We start from the raw sequence: 12929 nt of genomic DNA on the forward strand, positions 1-12929 counted from the left end.
TCGTCTGGTCATATTAAAAAAACAAAGAAGTAAAAAAGCAACGTGACGCAGAAGGAAGGTCGTAAAAAGTCACGACTGCAACCGAGGAAGTCGACACTCGTGAAGACGGGTGTCGACTGAAAGGAGTCGAGTCTGGACCACACACACACACACACACACACACACACACACACACACACACACACACACACACACACACACACACACACACACACGCGCGACCTTTAAGAGCTCTTATCTGCGGCTGTCAGTTGTTGAAGGTGTGACAGGAAGCTGGAGGAAACATCAGAACACCATAACCAACACGAAACTCGCTTCGCTCACGTTATTGTCTGATGAATGTTAAAAACTTAGAAAGTTCCCGGAACGGTCGAGGCAAAATTTTGAAAAAAAAAAAAAAATGAAGAGGAAAATCGTTTTAAAAGAGCGACGAGAAGCATCAGAGGAAATGTGAACTTTTGAACCGTGTTAATCGTTAAAATCTGAACGTTTTGCAGCTTTTACTGAAATCGATGCAAAGCGCTGGTGTTTCTGCAAACACTACATTTCCCACAATTCCACAGGAGGAAACGCGTGAAGCACAAGAAAAAATGTTTTCCGTTCATTATCAGCCCAATAAGTCATAAATAAACTGTAGTTTAGTTCATTTTAAATCTATCTTCACTCGTCTTTTTTGGAATTTCTTTTATTCACCGACTTTGATGATGTTTTTTTATTGTTTTATTTCATGTCTGTGATTTAACCTTTTTCTCCAAATAAAAGCTCAAATTAAACGGCAGCTGAAGGAACTCAGTACGACATCGACTGTACGTCTTGTTTTATGAATGAAGCGTAAATGATTCATTCGTCACTAAATTACAGCTTAAAAACAAAACTCCATTAGAAAGTGGAACCACTTAAATCTCCCAAAACCTGAGGATGCAACTAACGGTTTTCCTTAAATATTTAATTGTTTCCTTAATTAATAAGTGAATCACAATCATTCAAAAATGATCAATCCCAGTCAAAAATGTCACATAAACAACCAGATTCAGTTTCCTTCCTGTCAATCACAACCTGCTGATGAATCACAGCTCCGACTTGTTTTCATCCAACGAAGCAGCAGCTTTAAAATAATCCAACAGACAAATAATCTGAATCTCGACGTATTGAGGTTCTGATTTCGTCTATTTACCTCCACAAAAAGCCAGAAATCACCGCGTTGCCGCCGCCGCCGCCTCTCCCCGCCCGACCTCCAGACTGTCTGCTGCCGTCTCCGCTGGCCGTCTGGCCTCAACGTCCTCAGACAGACGGACGGAGTGTGTCACGAGAAAAACGCTCCCCGGAAACGGCGGCGCTCCGCCTCCATAATTCAGGTGTGTGAATTAGAGCCGCTGCATTATTTAACCGAGGCGGTCGCTCTCCTCACCCGCTGATCCAAATCTGTCACTTCGCCTCGCTCAGGGTGACGGGACCCTTCTGGCTGGACGCACACACACACACACACACACACACACACACACACACACACACACACACACACACACACACACACACACACACACACACAGAAACATCCATATCCTCCACTATACATAATATATGCTTATTTTATATGCACAGACAGACTACCAACATACGTCTGGTGCTTTCCAGGACGCTCGTCCACCTTCCAGTTAAGTTTTTTTTGTTTTTTTTAAGCTCCTTTAAAAAAAAAAGAAAAACTGACCTGAATTCAGCGTTTTGTCACATTTAAAAAAAAATAAAAAAAATAAGAGAAATGAAAGCGGACGTACGCCGAAGAGGAAGAGTACACCGCGGAGGCCGAAGATGAACGTATAAACCATTAAACGTTAAACACATAGTTTTGTGTTTTTTTTCCATCTTAAAATGTGTTTGGAAACACAGACTAACGTCGGAAAGAATAAAGATGAAGAGAACAATATTTCCTGCAGGAAATCTGATCATAATTTATGATGCAAAATGGTATTTATTGTTGAACGGTCCCGTTACGTCTTCACGGGCACCGAAATGTTTTGACGCGGCAGGAAGACGTTCTGGTTTATATTTGAGTGACAGATTGTGGCTCGAGTCTCCGCGAGACACCGCTGAACTGTCTGGAAGCTGCGCTGCATTGTGGGTAACGCAGGAGACGAGCAAAACTAGAACAAGAAAAACAAAAAACCTCTGCGTTATCGAAGTCTGTCCCGTAACCCTGACCTTTGACCTCTCCTCCGTTGATCTCAGTTCAACCTTGTTAAAAAAAGAGGTTTTCGTTTCCTCCGGCGTTCCTTCGTCTCCTATTTTTTGTCTTATTTAAAACTCTCCCATCTGATTTCCTGCCTCTCTACCTTCCTCACTGATTTCTGGACCTTCTTCTCCCTCCTGTTGTACTCTTTATACCCCCCCCCCCTCCATCCCCCTCCCCCTCTCTTCAGTGTGTATTGTGGCCTTTTATGGGCAGCTCAGCTCAGAGCAAAAAAAAAAAAAAAAGCAAATCTCCTTCAGGCCGGCCAACAGGCAGAGTTTCCCTGGATTTAGAGTCCTGCTGAGAAAAACGGTTTCCAAGACCGACGGACACTTTGATTTATTGTTTGAATTTAACTTTGTGGTCAAAAGAGAAATACTGCACACAAAAAAAAATAAAAAAAATACCAAGAAGTTCTCAAACTATGATTTTTTTTTCTCTTTTATGAAATGTGTGTTTTTATGGGTGTAATCAGCACTTTTAAAAACTTTTGACCGGCACTGATCTTTAATGAGTCAGAATAATACATCAAAAATTAAACCTATTTGACATATTTTAGTATTTTATGTGCAGTAAACACGGTCATACGTGACTTCCTGTGTATCGGGGCGACAGTTAGGAGGCATGTGTTGTTTACAGTACGCAATAAATAATGCAGGCGACATTTCCGATCCCATGACGTACACATGTACCCGTGTGCTCATCGTTGCTTCGGAGAAATCCGTTCAGCACAAATTCTTCGTCAATATATTGTCTGTAACTTACGATCATTTTAAAGCTTTTTTTTTTTTTTTTTGGCAACTTTTTTCAAAAAGGTTGGATTTTTTTTCCCGACGCTAGTTTAAAAAAAAACAAAAAACAGATATAAAGTAATATAATTGAACTATTTCCTAGCAGGGATGGGGCACAAACTTTTGAAACGTTGGAAGAGTCGTTGTAATTTACTAAATCGATTTAGCATACGTGCGACTCTCGTGTGTTTCGCTCGGTTGTAACGCGTTACTTTCGTCACTAGGTGGCAGTAATGTGTTTTTTTCTGTCTGTCGTTCTGGACTTTATTACCAATTATTCAGCAGCTGTTCTGCAGTTTTTTGGGATCTTACGACGCGACCTTCATCGGCAGATGGAGCTTGACCTTTTTGTTTTCGTCGTGGATGTTCAAAATTTACATTATTTCTGAAGGTTTTGTTTTTTCTTATGGACGTTGTCGGCTGCTTGTTGCCCGGCAGGTATCTGCTTCTTATTCAGGAGCAGCTGTCCGATCCAACGCAAGACTTTTTTTTTCTTTTTTTTAATGACGGGAAAAAAAAACTCTCGAGATCGAAGTCTTGGAAACAGTTGTGGACGGATTCAGCACTTCACGCATCCTTTTTCATTTACATAAAAATTTGTCATTTAACTCCTTTTTAAAATGAAAAATTAAAGTTTTAAGTCAATGCTTAAAGTTTCTGTGATCTGGACCTTCTTTTTTTTTTTTTTTCTCCTTGTTTTGAGCTTTTTTTAACAATTAAAACTTGATGGTGTCCTCCTTCCTCCTCCTTCTCCTTCCTCCTCCTTCCTTCCTCCTCATCCTCCACAACACTAATACCATCAATGCAGCTCGAAAGGGAAGCTGAACACACAAGGACCAGTTGTAATTAAGTTGAGTGTCTCGGCGCTCCTCTCACCTGCTGCCTCGCTAAGCACTGCTGACACTCACCGAGCCGAGCCAATACTTCATTACGGCTTAAGTGGGAAAAAAAATAAAATAAAAAAAAGGATCGATAGCAGCGAGCGAGATGCAGTCGAGTCTGTTTCACAGCCTCCGTCTGTCAGGCATCAATCACCGGCCGAGAGAGACACGGACAGAAGATCCGGAGGAAGAAAAAAAACACCAAAAAATAAAGAAGCTGAGCAGAGAAAAGCTGCAGAGCCGATAGGAGCGACAGCACTTTTATTTATTTTTTTTTTTTTTTTTGTGATGACACGGACAAAAAGCTGAGTTTTCATTGCGAGATGAGATATCCAGCATGAGGGGGGCGAAAAAAAAGTGATGCTGAGCACTTGAAATTTGCCCGGATCCTTTACGCCGAGGAGATAACGTCACAAATATCTATCGGGCATCGAAATATCGGCGTGAATGAGGGAGGAGGAGGAGGAGGAGGAGGAGGAGGAAGAGGAAGAGAGCTGCACAACCAAACGATAGGGAGAAAAAAAAAAGTAAAAAAAATTAAATTTAAAAAAAGCGGCGATACAACAAGTCCTGCTTTTTAATATTCCTTCGGTTAAAAGTACATAAATACTGTCAGCAAAATGTTCTTTAAAGTATTAAAAGGAAAACTTCTCATCATGCAAAAAATGTCCCAATAGGCAGTTTCTATTATTCCATATAAATTACTGGAATACAGGTGAGAAGGAATCCGGCCCGAACAAGCATTCATAGGACGACCGACGGGCACGTCAGCGCACGTCCAAAAACACACAACGGCTTCGAGGTAAAAACCTCAAGTAAGACCTCCATTAGTAGAACCAGGTGCTCCATGACCGGCGCTGGAACCGGACACCTCCCGGTCCTTTGTCGGCGAGATAATAACTCTCCTCGCCGATTTTCCTCCGTTTGAACGCGGCCGGTCGTGAATGGACGGCGGGACAAAAGCCAGAACACAAAGAGATTTGTTTTCTAAGTTCTCGGCGTTCCAGCGACGGGATTCGGAGGTTCGTCGGACGGGTGAGTCCACAGAGACAAGTAGGACGTCGTCGACCGGATCGGGGGTGAAGGTGGATGAGGAGGGTGGAGTTGTTTTGGGGCTTTTTTTTTTTCATAAGGAAAAGAAGTTCCCCAAAGAAACGGTGGAAGCTCCTCAGGGTGGTTTGTTTTTGTTTTTTTACATCTTTTACATGATAAAGACAGAAACACCTTCATACTGTCCCGGCTCTGATGCAACAGACGGGAAATGAAAAACAAGTACAGAACTGCACAACTAACGATTAAACAGGATGTCCAAATATTTATGGATCGAGAACCCAAGATGAATTTCGACTAAATATCGCCAAAGCAAATAAAATACATTTAAAAAGCCTAAAAAAAAAAGACTTATTTTAAGTCTGTGATTACAAAACTCTGCAACAGACAGGATGTGTTTTTAATTTTCTTTTCTAATCCAAAAACTATTATTCCTGGACGCAAGAATTACGCATGCGAACATCATCTTTAGGAGGCGACGGCGTTTGATTATGAATCTGGAGCTCCAAAGATGACGTGACGGGACTTTATGACCCCAGAGGACGAGAACAAAAAAACCAACTGCTGTTTTTATAATATTTGACTCATTAATAATAAAAGAGAAGATTAATATAACTGCTGAGGAGATACTATTTCATTGCGTTTGGCAGCTTTTGAATGAATGAGTTGATGAGTAATGACTTTTACTGAAGCATACGAAGAAGTATGAAGTATACGAAGCCAGGTTAGACGTTTGTTAGAAACGGTAATATCTCCAGCAGACTACATATTTCAGCGACGAGTACGACTGGAATGAAAAATAATAATAATAAAAAAAATTTAAAAAAAGGTTTCCCTCGACAGGTGCTAAAGAAATCATCCAGATTTTCTTTTTTCTTTTTTTTTAAAGCCAGCGAGCCTCCGAAACTCATTCAGCCGTGACGTGAAGGAACACCATCTCACCTCCGAAGTGATTTACCCGAGCCGACACCGAGGCCACTTAAAAACCACGCTAATCCAGATTATGACGCCCGGTCTTTTTGCTTTTTCTCCGAGGCGGTCGGTCATCCAAACCGACGGAAATCCCGTGAACACAATATCTCGGTTCGAACATTAAAAAGGTCAAAGGTTTGTTCCAAAACTACAGAAATGACTTATTTTAGAAACCGTCTGTTAAAAAGTCTCCACGTAAGTCATGTAGGAGGAAGAGACGTCCCCGAATTTTAGTAAGGGGGAAAATAAACCTGGGCTACACTCTCCCCCTCTAAACCGCATGACTGGCTCACTTCTATAGAGATGCTTCAAAAAAATAAAAAGTATATTATATTAAAAAAAACTATTGATCGCTGCAGGTTTAATCCCCCCGTCCCACCGCCCCGCCCCGCCCCCCCGAGGCTGCTGGGAGAGAGTAGCAGCTCTTGCCGAGTCGCATGTTTCGGTCTCTGCCAGCGTCCAAAGCGTCGCCAGAAAAAAAAAACACCCTGCAGCGACACAACGCGTCGGTCCAAAGAACAGTCAGGAGTCCTGCCACACAAATCCACCCTGTGTGTGTGTGTGTGTGTGTGTGTGTGTGTGTGTGTGTGTGTGTGTGTGTGTGTGTGTGTGTGTGTGTGTGTGTGTGTGTGTGTGATTAATTCGCGAACATGCGGTGTGATCAACCGTCTGTCGCTGCACCAGATAAAAACAGGCTGTTTTTGTTGTGAACATGAAACTCTTCTGGTTCAAAAATAAATAAATAAATAAAAAAAGAGCAAATTATCTTCATTAAAAAAACCAAAGGCCCTGAAGCGGTTCCTGTTTCCACGGCGACACAGTTCAGATGGTTTGCAGCAACAGTTTCGCCTTCGGGACGTCACAGAGGAACTCTTATCTGACAGCCGGCTAGCAACGCTAACAAACAGCTAATTGTGCTAAATACCAGTTAACAAAACAGCTGGCAACGCTAACGAGATAAAATAAAGATGAAAAAAAAAAAGGTTTTATTTATTTATTTATTCATCAGAAAACGTGCACGAGACCAGTTGACACCTTTTCTTCGTCAGGCGATTTATTTCTTCCAACAATTCATTGCGGTATCTTCACACACACACACACACACACACACACACACACACACACACACACACACACACACACACACACACACACACACACACACACACACACACACACACACACACACTAAAGTGCTGAGTGTGTGTGCTGATATCAGAGGAGGAATGCCTCTGCCATGTGGGATTACTGTGTCACCCTCACACTTCTATTAATAACACAACATTTATCCTCTGCAAGTGTGTGTGTGTGTGTGTGTGTGTGTGTGTGTGTGTGTGTGTGTGTGTGTGTGTGTGTGTGTGTGTGTGTGTGTGTGTGTGTGTGTGTGTGTGTGTGTGATTCTGCATACTACAACCTATACAGAAACAAGAGTTGAAACCACAAAAAAATCTCTGACCACTGGATCGTCCGAGCGCCCCCACCCTCCCTCCTCCTCCACCCTCACTCACACACACACACACACACACACACACACACACACACACACACACACACACACACACACACACACACACACACACACACACACACACACACACACACACACACACACACACACCGAGCTCCACTACAGACTATTTTTGACTAAACACACCGAACGAACAACCCGCCCGAGGCCTTGGAGTCGAGGTGTGTGATTATGTAAAACTGATTCTTTTCCCTTGACTGACTTCAGTCCCCGACCAACGACTGCAAAGTCACCACACACACACACACACACACACACACACACACACACACACACACACACACACACACACACACACACACACACACACACACACACACACACACACACACACACACACACACACACACACACTATACGAGCTATGTGATCCGATTCACCTCTGCTCACATACTGCAAAGTCACACACGGAGAACTTGTGGTTTGGGAAGACGCTTTTTTTTTAAGGAAAAAGCGAACTTCACGTGGACGAGGGAGGACGGATGTGAGGAGACGAGGGAGGAGGAGGTAAGGAAAGAAAAAGGCAGGAGAGTGAGGACAGCTGGATGGAGGGTCTGAGGAAAGGAAAGATGGGACAGAAAAAGGAAGGATTAGAAGGAAGTGAGGATGGAAAAGAAGCAGGAAGGGAAGTCGGGGAGGACAAGAGGAAAGATGGAAGGTGGGGGGAGGGAGGATAGAGTTTGGGATGAAGATGGGATAGTAATATAGTAAAGAAGTGAGATAAGGAAGCAAAGGAAGTGAGAAGGATATGAGGAAAGGAAAGGAAAGGAAAGGAAAGGAAAGGAAAGGAAAGGAAAGGAAAGGAAAGGAAAGGAAAGGAAAGGAAAGGAAAGGAAAGGAAAGGAAAGGAAAGGAAAGAGGGAAGTAAGGATGCAAAAGGAGGAGAGGAAGATAGATCAGGGAGAGATATGTGGAGGAAATTCAGGAAGGCAAAGGAGAGAAGGAAGGAGAAGGAAGGAAGGAAGGAAGGAAGGAAGGAAGGAAGGAAGGAAGGAAGGAAGGAAGGAAGGAAGGAAGGAAGGAAGAGAAAACTGAAAGAAGGACAGAAGGAAGCATGTAAAAGATGAGAAAAGGAATCCATCCTCTGATCATTTTTCTTCGTCCTCCTCCTACATCTTCATTTTAAAACATCCTTCCACCATCTCCATTATTTCAAATTCCCAAACAGACTTTCATCATGTTTCCTGTTGAAGATAAAACGCCTCCTTTTCCTCTTCCTTCCTTCCTTTGTCACGAGATTATGCTGCACTGTTTTTAAGGTGGCATCCATCCTCTCACACACACACACACACACACACACACACACACACACACACACACACACACACACACACACACACACACACACACACACACACACACTCTGACATTTTCCAGGATCAGCTGAGCGGGTGGAGAGCAGCAGAGTCTGTAAATAAGCGTGAATCAGGAGGAAGGATTGCGCTGCTGGAGGAGTGTGAGACGAGGTTTAATCAGCAGCTCATTAATTAATAACGAAGATAATTAGGTGAGCGTGAAAATAAAAAACTGTAATTAGGAAATAACGTGTGGAGCCGTGTGAATTCTGCTGAATAGTCGTGATGTTTTTCTTCTCAGTGTGACTGGATATAAAAGTGTTTCATAGCTTTCGAATCTGAAAAAATAGTTCTGATCCAGAAGTGTCTTCAGCTGCAATACCAGTGAGTGCCACTAGAGGTCGGCTCCAAAAAGCCTCCGGCTCCATAGACTCCCATTCAACTTCTCTCATCAAATCCAAAGTGAATAAAATGTGTCCATCAGTTATCTCGGTGTTGTTAGCTAAAGTCACTCCTTCTTCTTAGTTTTCTGGAGGTCCATCTGAAAATAATCCCTCATTCATTAGAAAAGAAGATTCAAGAAGACCTGTTTTTGGGGGCGTGTCTGTTTGATTGACAGGCCTGTGGTGCAGTCAGGTTACAGCTATCGGTGGGCGGGACGTAGTATCGTCAGGTTTCCAATCAGATCGGTCAGCTCCACCGCTGGCTCCTCCCCCAGCTCGTCCAAATATGGTCACTCCAAAGAGAAGTTGAAGATTGTAAAACTATGTTGAGATGTTTTTTATGTTTTAAAAAAAATCTTTTTGACAATAACAAATTTTATTCCGAAATATTTACTCAAACCTAAAAGCAAAAAAATATTATTTTTGAATAATTTTACTGTAGTATTCCTATCTTCTTGATTCGCTGGTGTGGCCTCACACTCACTTTTCATCCAATCAAATTGCCTCTTGCTTCTTACGTGACCAGGAAATCAGTTAAAGAAACTCCTGTCAGTGAGCCCTTTGAGCAAGGCAGTCAAACCCTGTAAAACCAAATCTTACTGCAGTCTTACCATTAAAAACAAACAAAAAAATGAAACATCATGAATTAATAAATCTTCAGAGTAAAAAAAAAAAAAAAAGAAAAAGTCCTTTTCCCTGCAGTCGTCTGCTGGAGAGCTAATTTACATGCGTGTTTTCCGGGCAATTAGCCAGCTGCTGTTACTCACACTGACTGGAAATGAATGAGGCTGGAAAGGATTCGGTGTGTCGAGAACTGAGCCCTCAGAGCTCAAAGAAATCCTGCCATCGAAACAAAAAAAACAAAAAAACAAAAATCGGACGAATGACTGCACACGAGAAACCAAACCAGGATTTACATAGAAAACGTCTTAATGACGGCGTCCGTCAAACACGGAGATCTCTTCGGCCCGAGGCTGAGAAATCTGTCGGTGAATGCGACCGTGACGGGATCACATAGAAATACTCTCCAAACTCTGCTATAATAATGTTTTAGGGAGGTTGAAGTGCTTTAAAGGTTTAATGAAATGCTAGTTCACCAATAATTTCAGGGTAAAACCAACCTAAAGTTAAACGATATTTTAATTACAAGCAAAACTGTCACTACGCATCATATTCTTAAAATATAACTGACTTTTTTTAGTCACCTATTTAACTTGTAACCTCATTAGGGGTCTTCTCCGCCCGTTGAGCATGCATATTGAAATATAGAGATTAAGCAGCTTTAATCAGTGTTGTGTAAAGTGGTTTGGCTTCAACGTAACAGACATTTTACAATTATTATATTCAAATAACTTCCGCAACTCAAACTCGATCCGGTGCATCAACTCGTATCGTCTCGGCTCCACTTTCATAAACCGTCTCAACTGAAATCTGCAGCTCTCGTTACTCAGAGTTAAAGTCAAAAAGACATATTCGGAGTTTGTTTAGCAAATAAGTGTCCAAAAATTGAACTGTTAAATCAGTTATCAGACAACATATTTAAAGCACAAATCCAGACCAACGACAGCGACTCTGCGGTCGGGTCGTCTCGTGTCCAAACATGCAGCCGTAAAATGAAAAAAAATAAAAAAGAATAAATAAAAAGAAGCAGCAGAACAAAGATTCATCGATTCTGCTGATGAACTCTGGGAAGTCCGGCCGCCAACAATTAGCTTAAAACGGGAACAACGTAAATGACAAATGGACTCGGAGAGAGAGCGTTTACCGAGAAGCGTGAAGATGAAGCCGGCAATAACGTTCGGCGGCCAAAGGATGTAATGAGGCAGGGTTGCCGTGGGAAACCGAAAAGGTTGAGGGGGAGCGGTGAGAAGAAATGGTAAAAAAAAAATAAAAAAAAAATCCAACTGTAATGCCACTCTTCTTCATTTCAAATCATCTCCATCGTGTAGATTTATCATATTCTTTATAATAAGTTGTATTAAACTTAAAGAATTAAATCCTTTGTCTTAAAGGGGGAAAAAAAAAGATCAATTTCTTTGTAAATATAATCGGCGAGTTGTCATTATTAGTGTTTATTATACGCGTCTTTCTAGTGCGGAAACTACGGGATGAAAGCATCCAACAACCGCTATAAATATTCAGCCGACCCGACTCTCTCCCCCCCCCCCCCCCTCCGTTCATCTCAACCAGCCGCTGCGCTGCGATTGGTCTAATTGCTCAGATTTACTGGGTCAACGATGCCATTGACCTATCAGTGAAGAGCGAGAGCCCTCGACCCCCGTTGACCCGACGAAAGTGATTCAGCTAATCCTCTTAAAGAGGTAGGCGTGTGCGTGTGCGTGTGTTAGCGTGTGTTAAAACCTGCCGCCTTTTGTTTCAGTTTCAGATAAACGTCTTTCAGGAGTTTTGATTAATGCATTTAATCCCAGGAGGGTTTTCTACATTTTACTGGATTGAATAAGTTCAAAACTACGATCTTTTTTTTCAAACCCGTAACCAAGTAGTTTTAATACCCGATCAAATTCCACATTTAAACCAAGACGGCGACGTTGACCTGAACCGAAACCTCGTGGGTTTTTTTGTGTGTTTTTTTTGTATTACACCTTCAAAAGGATTCAAAACTTTCCCCGTTTTCAAACCTCTCCGTTCCGGCTCGCCAACCGCGGGAAGCTCGCCAACCACTTCCTGCCAAACATCGGGCTGGCGTTCGTCCAGCGTTTGGAAGAATCGCTCGCTAATTATCAAATCGAATCAAGAACTAACGAAGCGTATTACGGAGGTTAAAGAGCTCGACAGCTCCGCTCGGAGGAGACGCCGTCCAGGAACCGTCGTCCTCGTTTATCCACTTAAAAGCCGCATTTATATCGAGCCGGCTGCAAAAACTCTCGTAAACTCTCGTAAACTCTCAGGCGTCACTGAGTTTTTAAACTCGTTTTTCAAAACAAAAACGCGATCGAACGCGACACCGCCGAAGAAACGCGTCAGCGGGAAAGTTGAACACCGACAACACGATTAATGGGCGGCACGGTGGTGCAGTGGTTAGCACCGTCACCTCACAGCAAAAAAGGTTCCGGGTTCGAATCCGGTCCTGGGCCTTTCTGTGCAGAGTTTGCATGTTCCCCCTGTGCTTGCGTGGGTTCTCTCCAGGTTCTCCGGCTTCCTCCCATCATCCAAAAACATGCACCTCAGGTCAGGTTACCTGGCGCCGCGCTAGTGGCAGCCTGCTGCAGCAGCTCCCCCCTGAGAGCCCCCCCTGAGAGCCCCCCTGCTGTAGTGAAGACATTTCCCCTCGGGGATTAATAAAGTGTATAAAATCAAAATTAAAGAGTAACTACGTGCGCTTGAATTGTTAATTATGACGTAATAACACGTGTTTACGCACGTCTACACTCACGCACACTCAGCAAAAAAAATACAATGCAGTTTAACAAATACAAATAAATCTTCCGTTTATAAATGTTTTTGTTTTACTTCGTGCTGCTGTTACAGACGTGTTTCTATGTTCGCATTTACTCCCGTTGATATAAATGAGGGGAAAAAAATACTAGAAATTTAGAAATAAAATAAAAGACAAGTTTAAGAAAAAAAATTGTTTTAAGACTCTTTTTTGCTCAAAAAAACTTAAATTTGAGGGATTTAACAGGTTCAGTTTCACCTTTTAGGACCGTTTCCATTCGAGATTACGGATGTTGTATTTGAAAAAGAAAGTGCAGTTGGAGAGTTTAATAACACTTAAAATTGT

The 12929-nt window shown here is 42.4% G+C and overlaps 1 protein-coding gene across 6 annotated transcripts in view; it reads right to left on the reverse strand.

Moving 5' to 3' along the window:
- Window positions 1-12929, reverse strand: part of LOC138635908 (disco-interacting protein 2 homolog C) — a 136709-nt gene that overhangs the window by 94402 nt on the left and 29378 nt on the right. Inside the window, exon 1 of one of the 6 annotated variants that reach the window (XM_069723629.1) lies at window positions 1175-1495. The exons of the other annotated variants lie outside the window; for them this stretch is intronic. The gene's annotated coding sequence lies outside the window, so the exon portion shown is untranslated. Of the gene's footprint in view, window positions 1-1174; window positions 1496-12929 lie in introns of those variants that run through there. 6 annotated transcript variants of the gene reach the window in all.

The sequence above is a fragment of the Brachyistius frenatus genome, unplaced genomic scaffold (genome assembly GCF_029030835.1).
Source record: "Brachyistius frenatus isolate BFR_SWC_R1_liver_20210118 unplaced genomic scaffold, ASM2903083v1 Contig_339, whole genome shotgun sequence".
Classification (NCBI taxonomy): Eukaryota; Metazoa; Chordata; class Actinopteri; family Embiotocidae; genus Brachyistius; species Brachyistius frenatus.